This window comes from Cupressus sempervirens, chromosome 11, assembly GCF_028749045.1.
Source record: "Cupressus sempervirens isolate cs-2001-9-10 chromosome 11, ASM2874904v1, whole genome shotgun sequence".
Lineage (NCBI taxonomy): Eukaryota > Viridiplantae > Streptophyta > Pinopsida > Cupressales > Cupressaceae > Cupressus > Cupressus sempervirens.
The window spans coordinates 97,052,219-97,064,596 of NC_143128.1; positions in this window are offsets into that span (position 1 = coordinate 97,052,219).

Sequence of the window (12,378 nt, forward strand, 5' to 3'; positions counted from 1 at the left end):
ATGATTTTTACATTTTTGGTGCTAACTAACTTGCAAGATTTATTTCAATCGCACCATTTATGATGAGACCTTTGCTTGGGAAGTGTCCTGACCATTGGTTGGTCAGCCTTATTATTTTGTATGTTCTAGAATGATATGTAAGCCATTTGGAAATTATAAATAGGGTATTTTGTCTTAGAGTTAAGCAAGCTTTTTGGGAGGATGATTTTGGAGTAGTGAATTCGGGAGTAGATGAAGGGAAAATTTTCCTGAGTCTCTGAATAGAGCACTAAATGTGAAGTAGTTTACAATAGGATTATGGTGGAGTTATGAGTTTGGATAAGAGCTAGTGGCTATGGTTTAGAAACAAGGAGGTTGCTTGGTGGCTTGTGAGCACAAGTTAAGATCTTGGAGGTTTCTACCAGATTGTTGTTATGTTACAGATCTAGGCTAGCTGGGATTCATTTTTGTAAGTTGGATCTTGAGGGTGTTGGATACAATTGTTCAATTGTGTGTTGTCTTTGATGTTACACAAATGTCATATTCAGATAGAGTCTACCAAGCTCAGTTGGTCAGCAAATAAAATCACAGAGTCTACCGAGCTTAGTTGGTCAGCAAAGCAAAAGACAGAGTCTACCAATCTTAGTTGGTCAGAAAAGTGAATTACAGAGTCTACCGAGTGTTCTTGAATGTTACTCTGTTGAAACAATTTCTACCAAGCCCACTCAAGTGTCAAAGGTTTTTGTGGTAAAAGTCAGTTTCTACCAAGCTCACAAGGTCATCGAAGGAAAGTTAGTGTTTACCGAGTTCACTCGGTCTCCAAAGGATTTTGTAGAATTTGCAATGTTTACTGGGCTTCAGTTGATTAAAACTGAACATCATTTCTGAAGTAGTGTTTACCGAGCAGGGTCAACCAATAAAGGATTTCATTGTTTTGGGAAATAAAATTTAATTGTTTCATGTGATGTTTGTAGCCAAATGATGTAATGATTATTGGTAAATGTAACTTGTAAAAGAGCCAACTTGATAATCTATATGGTATAAATAGAAGGTCAAGTTGTGAATTCAAAAGTATGGAGGAATGAATGAGGAGCATGCAAGTGAGTTAATTGTGTGAAGAGGAAAGTGTGAGCGAATTTTGAAGAAGGATCAAATATCTTTGAGGAGAAAAAAAGGTGTACTTGGTCAGAAAGGATCTAGTAAAGCAGAACAAAGATCTGTAACAACAAAGTTCAATTGCATCTCATTTAGGTCACTTCATTGTTACTTTTTCATCATTGTAGCACTGATTCCTAAATCTTTTAACAGAGTTGGTTTAACAACCATTTTTTTAAATCCTCTAACAAGGTGAAAAGTTCCATTGAATTTTTCTAAAGGCCTCTAGCAAGGCCACTCCTAGCAAGGTGATTAAATCCTCTAACAAGGTCACACCTAACCATGTGTTTTGTAACCTTTAACAGGGTTGCTCCTAACAGGGTTCACTTCAGAAGAGTGAAAATCAGTAGCTAGTTACTTGGTGATTATTTCCATATTGGGTTTCCAAGTTAAATTTGGTGTCTCTTGTGTTGATGTTATTTATTTTATGCATGCATGTTAAATCTTTGTGAATGCTTAAAGATCAGTAATAAGGTAATATATATTTACCAAGTTACAACATTTTTTTTGTGTGGCTACCGAGTGACAGTAGTAACTAAGTTTATAAGACATCTAAGGGATCAAGAGATTTATTTTTGTCGTAATAGATTCACCCCCCTCTTAGTTACTGCATCTATATTTCCAACAATTGGTATCAGAGCTTTTGGTGCTTGCAGGAAGGATTTCAAGGATCTAAGCTAAAGATCAGGATATCTTACAAGAGAGAAATTCCAAGGCTTAATAGGGATAACTTTTTAGCTTGGCAAGGTCTCATGAGACTCCATCTGGCTTCCATTGGTGATATAGAATTGAAATATCTTGATGAAGCATATGTAACTCCTTCTGGTACACTATTTATCAATGATATTACTGAGAAGAAGACTCATAACACCATGATGATAGAAATTGCATCTGCCCTAAGCTATGAAGAATTTGATGATGTCAAGGACTGCAAAACTGCCTTTGAAATGTGGAACAAGTTGAAAGATATCTACGGAGGTGATGATAATGTGAGAAGAGCCAAAGTAGAAAGTCTAAGAGGACAACTTGATCAGATGAGGATGAGAGAGGATAAAAACATTGCCAAATATGTTGAAATGTCAAAGTAGTCGTCAGTGCAATCAAGGCTTCTAGAGGAGACATTGAGGAGGAAACAGTTGCAAGTAAATTTCTTAGAACATTACTTCCCATTTATGCAGTTAGAGTTTTTGCAATTCAAGAAAGAAGATGTGAAGAAAATCATAAGATAAATTTATAAGCAATAGTAGGAAGATTGGTTGCATTTGAGCTAGATAACTATGACAACTATGTTCCAACTTCCAAGAACATTGAATCAACATTTGAAGCCAAGCTTTCACTCAAAGAAAAGGGCAAGAAGATAAAGGAATCTCAGTTAGAAAGTGAAAAAGAATTAGAAAAAAGTTCTGATAGTGATCTTGAGGTGGTTGAAGCTCTTCTAGCAAGGAAATATTCTAGAGGCAAATTGAAATACAAAGGTAAAGTTCCTCTAATCTATTTTTCATGTGAGGAAGTTGGACATATTGCTGCTAGGTGTCCAAATAAGAAAAATAAAGATGAGAAAAAAGGTCACAAGTGCAATGGCAAGAAAGTTTTTAAATCATTCAAGAAAAAAGGTAAGAAAATATGTTTCATGGCTAAGGATTCTAATAATTCTGATGATGGTGAAGATGAAATTGTTTACATTGCTATGAAAGATGAATTTGACAATGATGAGGAAGATTAAATGACACTTATCTCTCATGTGAGAAAAAATAATACATGGAACATGGATAGTGGTTTCTCTCATCATATGACTAGTGACAAAACAAAGTTTGAATATTTTGAAGACTAAGATGGTGGTAGTGTGAGATTTGGTAAAAATGAACCTTGCTGCATGAAACGAAGAGGAAGAATCTCACTAAACAAAGAGCTTGCATGTGATAATGCCTATTGGGTTGAAGGACTAAAACACAATCTGTTGAGTGTGGCACAACTAATCAATATTGGATTCAAAGTAGAATTCATGCATGGAAAAGTAAGACTGCTAGATGACAAAGGAAAGCTGATTGGATCAGGCATACAAACAAAAGGTAACTTGTTCTATCTTGAACTTGGTGAATGTTCATGCTTTATTGCTCAAGTTGAAGAAAGTTGGTTATGGAACAGAAGGTTATGTCATGTGAACTTTGATAATCTGGTGAAAATAAGCAAATTCAGGAAAGTAAAAGGCATTCCTAGTATAAAGAAACTTGATGTTGGTCTATGCAAGAATTGTTAGATTGGTAAGATGGGAAACAATAGCTTTACAAGTAAGAACTATTAGTCTAAAGAAGTTTTAGAAATTGCACATACTAATTTGTGTGGACCTATTAGAATTGAAAGCTATACAAGGGAAAAATTCTTCATTTTTTTGTTGATGATTACTCTAGAATGATGACTATCATGTATTTGAGAGAGAAATTAGAAGAATTTGAGAAGTTCAAATGGTATTTGGCTAGAGTAGAGAAGGAAACATGGAAAAGACTAAAATGTTTGAGGTCAAATAGAGGTGGTGAATTCATCTCCCATGAGTTCAATAAATTTTGCATTAAAAGAGGAATCAAAAGACATGTATTAGCACTTGGAACTCCTTAGCAAAATGGAATAACTAAGAGGTGGAATAGATCTATCATGGATTGTGCAAGAACTTTAATGATTGAAAAGAACATTACTATCAAATACTAGAAGGAACCTATCAGCACTACGGTTCATATGTTGAACCAAGTACAGCTGAAGAAAGACTCATTCAAAACCCCCTATGAGTTATAGTATCGCTATAAACCCAATGTAAATTACCTAAAATTATTTAGAAGTAAATGTTATATTTTGAAAGAATCTAGAAAAGCTAAATTTGATGTGAAGGGTGATGAAGGAATATTTTTGGGATATTCTTGCAAGAGTAAAGCATATAGATGTTTGAATTTGTCTTTTCACAAAGTCATAGAAAGTGCACATGTGAAAGTTGATGAGTTTGCAGAAAGGACTAAAGAAGAAAGCAAAAACGAATGAGAAGATTACAAGAGATTTATTCTCATTGAACCTGATACAGTGCCAGATACATCTTTCAATCAAGAAACTTCTACTCCCAAGTCTTCAATCACTGAGTTGCAAGAAGTTCAAATTGAGCTATAGGAACTTGAGTCACATTCAGATGCTATTGAGCCAATGCCTATCGAGTCTAAAGAACCTGAGTAGCAGACAGGGTAGCCAAAACTTGAAGTTGAAATACAAGAGGATGACAATGCAATTCATTAAAAAGGAAAGGAACCTATATTAGCCAAGTATGTAAGGAGACATTATGCTCCAGATCAGATCATTGGAAATAAATCTAAAGGTACTATGACAAGAAGTAAGCTAAAAGGTACTTGTTTACTTTCTGATTTTGAACCAAGAAATGTCAAAGATGCATTAGAAAATGAAAGTTGGATTGAGGCTATGAATGAAGAGATAGAGCAAATAGAGAAGAACAAAACGTGGACTCTTGTACCTAGGTTTAAAGATAAAAATGTGATTAGAATTAATTGAGTATTCAAAAATAATTTGAATGAAGATGGTAATCACTAGTACATTTGGGTTCACAGCTTGCCAAGATCACCTAAATGAAAATAACCTATTGAAGGGAAACCAAAGAAGAAAGAGGCGGAGCTTGGAAAAACTAAACAGACTGAGTGAGAAGATATTGCAAACAAAGAAAAATGTATTGCTGTGCAATATACCTTGAAAATGAATTATGAAATACAATGAAAGAGCTTGAATATAAAGCCCTCAAGGAAGCTTGTAGAACAAGCTAGAAAGTGCTAGAAGATAAGGTTGACAACTAAGCATATGTCCACAAAAGGTGGGATATCCTCAAATAAGGTGAGATGATAAGTATGACTTTAAATAGGAACAAACTTCCATGTTGTCAACAACTCATCAACTAAAACTATTAAATAAATGCATTAACCTAAGTAAACTTAAGTAAAAGAATAAATAATTAATAAATAATTATTTACTCTAACACCCTCCCTTAAGTGCAACTTAGGGGAATTTCCTAAGCTCACAAAAACTAAGATGAAATGTAGAATGGGTCCTAGCAATGAGGTCATGTTAGGTACCCATGTACAATGCAAAGAAATGCAACCTTTGAAAATGAGGAAAGAGAGAAAATCACATGGGAAAAACCCTCCACCAAAAAGAGGTAAGAAAACCTAATGAAGAACCAAAGAAGCCTCCAACTATAGGAATGTCCCAAAATAGGAACAAAGAGTGATCATGAAGAAGGTGAAGATTGCAGTTACTAGGTTGAAAGGTCATGCTTCACTATGGTGGGATCATTTGCAAACTAATAGAGAAAGGAGAGGAAAGGAGAAGATTGAAACTTGGCCAAAGATGGTGAATAAGGTAAAGGAAAAATTCCTTCGTATTGATTACCAAGTTAGCTTGTTAAGACAGATACAAAATTTAAATTAAAAGGACATGACTATGAAAGAGTATACCGAGGATTTATATAGATTGGACATCAGATCTGGACATGTATATGGTGATGTTGAGAAAATTTCAAGGTACATAAATGAATTGAGATTTAGAATTCAAGATGAAATAAGTTTTGTGAAGTTGGAAAGTGTGGAAGAAGCATATCAATATGCCTTGAAAGTTGAGGAGATCTTGACAAAGAAGCCTGAACAAAGACAAAGAGGTAGAGATGGTAGATTCTAGAGAGGCAGAGGTAGATCTTATGGAGAAGGTGGCAGATCTGATAGTTCTATGAATGATAAAGGAAAATCTAAATGGAAAAATGATGACAAAGACAAGACTGAGTGGAAAGGTGGTAATTCATACCAAGGAGGCATTGGATCTTACCGAGGAAGATGTAATACTTATTCTAGAGGTAATTTTTGTGGTAATTGTTTCAGATGTGGTAAAGAAGGAAAAAGATCTTTTGAATGTAGATATTTTGAAAGTGGACAAAATAATAGAAATTTTGTGATTTAAGGAAACATTGGGAGTTCACAAATGGACCTGAGGCTAGAGAAAATCTGATGGTGAGAACAACCTTATGTAATAAGGGAAGTGATGAGGAACATATCCTTAGAAGAAGTCTTTTCAAGACTAAATGTAAAATGGATGGAAAATGTTGTAAGGTAATCATTGATAGCGGAAGTTCTACAAATTTGGCATCAGAAGAGTTTGTTACAAATTTTTAGTTGTAGAGGCTGAAACATCCCAAAACCTATCATGTTACATGGATCAAAGATGAGCATAAGATATTAGTAAGTGAACAATGTGTTGTGAAGTTCAAAATTGGACATTAATTTGATGAAGCCTTGTGTGATAATATACCCATGGATTGTTCTCATATTTTGTTGGGTAGACCTTGGCAATATGATAGGTATGTTGTGCATGACGGAAGATTGAATCAATATACTCTTTGGGTAAATGGTAAGAAACAAATATTGCTACCTTTGATTGAAAGTCTAGATGAGGTCATTTTTACTACAATAAAAGTTTGCATGGTTAATGGAAAGTAATTTGAAAAGGAAGTAAAGAGAATCAATTTTTTTTGCTACAGTTCCTAGAGGACTGAGTGTTGGTAGTAATGACCAAGCATCAGAAGTTGGTAATGACAGTGTGACAATAGATAGTGGTGGTTGAGTACCAAAAGAAATTTCAAAATTATTGAATGAGTACAAAGATATTGTTGCTACAAATATTCTGGATGGTTTACCTTCAGTAACAAGTATAAGTCATTGTATGGATCTAATTCCTAGAGCTAGTCTGCCAAACCAAGCACCATATAGATTGACAAGTTGGTTACAAAGTTGTAGTTGTAGAGGCTGAAACATCCCAAAACCTATCATGTTACAAGGATCAAAGATAACCATAAGATATTAGTAAGTGCACAATGTGTTGTGAAGTTCAAAATTGGACATTACTTTGATGAAGTCTTGTGTGATAATATACCCATGGATTGTTCTCGTATTTTGTTGGGTAGACCATGGCAATATGATAGGTATGTTGTGCATGATGGAAGATTGAATCAATATACTCTTTGGCTAAATGGTAAGAAACAAATATTGCTACCTTTGATTGAAAGTCCAGATGAGGTCATTTGTACTATAATAAAAGTTTGCATGGTTAATGGAAAGTAATTTGAAAAGGAAGTAAAGAAGAATCAAGTTTTTTTGCTATGGTTCCTAGAGGACTGAGTGTTGGTAGTAATGACCAAGCATCAAAAGTTGGTAATGATAGAGTAACAATAGATAGTGGTGGCTGAGTACCAAAATAAATTGCAAAATTATTGAATGAGTACAAAGATATTGTTGCTACAAGTATTTCGAATGGTTTACCTCTAGTAAGAAGTATAAGTCATTGTACGGATCTAATTCCTAGAGCTAGTTTTCCAAACAAAGCACCATATAGATTGACACCTATAGAGAATGAAGAACTTAACAAACAAGTGCATGAGTTGTTGTAGAAAGGTTTGATCAGAAAAAGTTTGAGCCCATGTGTTATACCTATTGTATAAGCACCTAAAAAGAATGAAGAATGGAGAATGTGTACTGATTCTAGAGCTATTAATAAGATCATAGTAAAATATAGGTTTCCTATACTGAGGATGGATGACATAATGGATTTTTTGAGTAGAGCAAAGTATTTTACCAAGATTAATTTGAAGAGTTTCTATGATCAGATTAGAATCAGAGAAGGTGATGGGTGGAAAACTACTTTCAAGACAAAAGATGGTTTGTATGAATGGTTGGTTATGCCTTTTGGTTTGACTAATGCACCTAGTACTTTCATGAGGTTGATGAATAAAGTTTTAAAAAGATTCTTGGGTAAGTTTGTGATTTTTTATTTGGATGACATTCTAATATTTAGTAAGACTAAGGAAGAACATCTTGAGCATGTTAGACAATTATTACAGAGATTGAAAGAGGAAAGGTTGCTAATTAATCTTAAAAAGAGTTCCTTTATGCAAGACGAGATTGTGTATTTGGGATTTGTTATTTAAGTTGATGTTTTGAGAATGGATCGAGAGAAGGTTATAGCAATATTTGAATGGCCTACACCTGAGAATGTGGGTGAGGCAAGATCATTCCATGGTTTGGATAGTTTTTACAGAAAGTTTGTAAATAATTTCATTACTGTTTGTAATGCTATGACTGAGACAATGAGGGGAGATAAAAAGGAATTCAAGTGGACACATGGAGCTGATAAGAGTTTTGAGACTTTAAAAAAAAAAGTTGTTGAATTACCTATTTTGGCTTTGTCTGATTTCAATAAGGTATATGAAGTTGAATGTGATGCAAGTGGTAGTGCAATAGGAGCTGTATTAAATCAAGAAGGTAAACCTGTTGCTTTCTTTAGTAAAAATTTGAATGATTCTAAAGGGAAATATTCTATGTATGATCGAGAATATTATGTTATTGTTCAAGCATTGAACAAGTGGAGACATTATTTGATTCCTAAGGAGTTTGTGTTGTATACTAATCATAAAGTTTTACAATACTTGGAAAGTCAACATAAATTGAATCAAAGACATATGAAGTGGGTTCAGTATTTGTAGAATTTTACATTTGTGATTAACCATAATAGTGTAGTTCCTAACAGAGTTGTTGATGCATTGAGTAAAAGATATTCTTTGTTGACTCAAATGAAGGTGAAAGTTCTTGGTTTTGATGAAATGAAAGAGTTGCATGATGTTGATCTTAATTTTTCTAAGGTGTGGAGAGTATAGAGTACCGAATCTGATGAATCACATAAGTAAGTATGATGAGTATTTCATTCAAGAAGGTATCTTGTTCAAAGATATTAAATTGTGTATTCATAGATGTTCTATGAGGTTGAATCTGGTTAAGGAAAAGCATAGTAGTGGATTGCCTAGACATTTTGGAATTGATAAAACATTGAGTTCGCTAAAAGAGAAGTATTATTAGCCACAAATGTATAAGGATTTTTAGAAATTTGTAAAGAGTTGTAGAGTTTGTCAAGTTGCAAAAGAAGTGAGTCAAAATACTAGTTTGTATACACCTATTACTATTCCTGAGAAATCTTGGAGTGACATCAGTATGAATTTTGTTCTTGGATTACCTAAGACAATGAAGTGGTATGATTCCATATTTGTTGTATTGGACAAATTTTCTAAGATGGCTCATTTCATACCATGTAAGAAGACATTAGATGCTGAACATGTTGTTGAACTTTCCTTTAAAGAGATTTTGAGATTGCATGGATTACCAAGAAGTATTATTTCTTACAAAGATAGTAATTTTGTTGGTTATTTTTGGCAAACTTTGTGGAAGAAGATGGGTACTGAGAAGAAGTTTAGTTCTACATTCCATCCATAGACAGATGGATAGATAGAGGTTGTGAATAGAAGCTTGGGTAATTTTCTGAGATGTTTAGTTGGGAATAAGCCAAGTAATTGGGAGATGGTATTGGCACAAGTTGAATTTGCATATAATAATTTTGTGAATAGGAGTATATAGGGAAGACGCTTTTGAGATTGTTACTAGAATGAAGCCTAGACAAGTATCAAATTTGAGAGATATTGGTGGTGAAGAAAAGAGAAGTTTTGTAGGAGAAGAATTTGTTGATTTTATTGAGTATTTACATAAGGAATTGAAGTTGAGGATAGAACAAAGTAATTAGAAGTACAAGGAGAATGTTGATCAGTCTAGGAGATATCATGATTTTCAAGTTGGTAATGAGGTGATGGTTCATCTGAAAAAAGGAAGATTTCTAGTTGGAACATACAGTAAGATAAAGATGAAGAAGTTTTGACCTTGTAATATCTTGAAGAAGTTTAACAGTGGAAATTCTTATGAAATTGAGTTACCTGATGACATGGATATATCTCCTATATTCAATGTTGTTGACTTATGCAAGTATCATGAGTCAAATGATGAAGTTAGTGTGTCAGAGGACTATCCTAAGAAGTAGATTGAAGAAGTTGAATAGATATTGGATTAGAGAGTTGGTAAGAGAACAAGGAGAAAAGATTATTATGAATATCTGGTGAAGTGGAAGAATAGACCTATGGAAGATGCTTCATGGATTTCTCAATTTGAGTTAGATTCAGCTCAAATTGTGAAATCTAAATAATTTAGGAGAATCAATTATTCCAACCCTAGTTGTATAATGTAGGAGCATCCTAGGTTGCACTATTATCTTTCATGTTTTCAATTTTTTTACATTGTTGCTGAAATTGTGTTTTGCTGAATCTATATTTTGCTAAAACTGTGTTTTCTAGTTTCTAGGTACACTTTGCAAACCAATTATCTAATTTTGTAAAATGAACGAAAGGATGCACTTTTCAAGGATTGAAGAGGGCACAGATTACTTCCTTTTATCAAAGGCACAAGCTCTAATTCCTCATAGGTTGGGAGATATGGCAATTCTCCCATAGTATTTATTTTTGGCAGTTCTATGCAATAGTTTTCTATGCTTGTCTTTTGGGATGGATGCACACTTATCCTTAGTGAATCAGCCTTTGGGCACTTATAGGCTTGTAGAGGACCTAAAATAATACCTACAGTTTGAAGCATGAGTTCTAATTCAATTGGAGCTACGATATATCACAATTTTTCTCAAACATCAATTTCTAAACATTTAATTCTTGATGAAGGGTGACTTGTGGCTCTTCAAGTATTTAATGCTAGGTTTATTTTCATGATGGGTATTTAATATTTGCTAAGAGTTGATTTTTTCTAGAAATATTTGTAAGCCATTTTGGCTAGTATAAATAGAGTGTTTAGGCCTAGATCTATAGCAATTTTTAGAGATGATTTCAGACCAGAAATGGAAAATGTGAATTTGAAGTTGGATCTTGGATTTGAATGTATTTTTTATCTAGCCATAACCTAGAAGGCCTTACAAATGGGCATGTATGATGATATTTTCATGAATCAATAAAAAATATTGTTCTCTCTCAATGGTGTTGTTCTCTTTTATGTTTTTTTCCGTTGTGTTAAATCATACATGGTGGTTTGGGTAGCTAAGCATGTCATTGGCCTTAGTTACTCCTGAGATACCCTATGTCATGTACATTTTCATATAGATTTCAATTTTCAATTATAGCTTCTCCTAGGTTAATGAAATTCCTAGGTTAATGAAATTCCTAAATTAGGAGTCATTTAAACACATATTTATGAACTAATTTCAAGGAACATATAGAAAATTATGATAGATACCTAATGGTCTTTGATTTCATATATTTTTCCCCTAAGCCATTCTTTTGGGGACCTGTTCAACATCAATGATAGATCTTGATGTTTGATTGTATGCTTTATCCTTAATCCATCATATTATGACCCCTATAAACATGCATCCTTTTAAGCCTATCCTTTTAGCACCCCTTTGAACATTATTATTTGTTAAACATTCTATTTTACATTTCACTACTTAAACCATACTATAATGGCCCCTTTATACATGCATGTAACACATATATGAACTATCTATATGACCTAGTTTAGAAAATTATGATAGATTAAGGTTTGACTAAATAGGTTATCCCATTTTAAGATATTTCATTAGAACCCCTTACATTAAATTATGATCTAGCTTGATAAATGTTCATTTTTAGATCATCTCTTTAAGTCATCCTATTAAGACCCCTTCAGATATCCACATGCACGTATAAACTAGAGATCATCATGACTAGTTTGGAAAATTATGATCTAGATTAATGTTTGATTTTAGTTTTAACATCAAGACCGATTTCAACATTATGATAGACATTTAATTTATATTTTTAGATTTTTCCCTTAAGACATCCTATTAGGACCCCTTTATTAATGTATGTACAGGATATGTGTACATTTATTTTATGTTTAGGACTTAAATATGTGCATGTTCATTTCATGTATGTATAGGAATTATATGTGCATAGGTTCATTTAATTTTCATATAAATGATCTATGTGTATGTTCATTTCAAGTTTAGGAAGTTTATGTATGTACATGCATACATATGTTCATTTAATGTTTAGGAATTATATGTATGCATGCTCATTTCATGTTCTTAAATATAAATTTGATAATGTATGTGTATGTTCATTTACATATCCTAATTTAAACAAGCAGAGAAGAGTAGAAGTATGAAATATAAAGGCTACAATAGTATAAGGAGCAGCAAATATTTATCTATCATAGTAAGGTGATCATTACACTCAAAGGAATCTCATTCAGCAAACCAAGTTGCAGATTAGAGATCAACCATTTCTTCATCTTAATAGGTGGA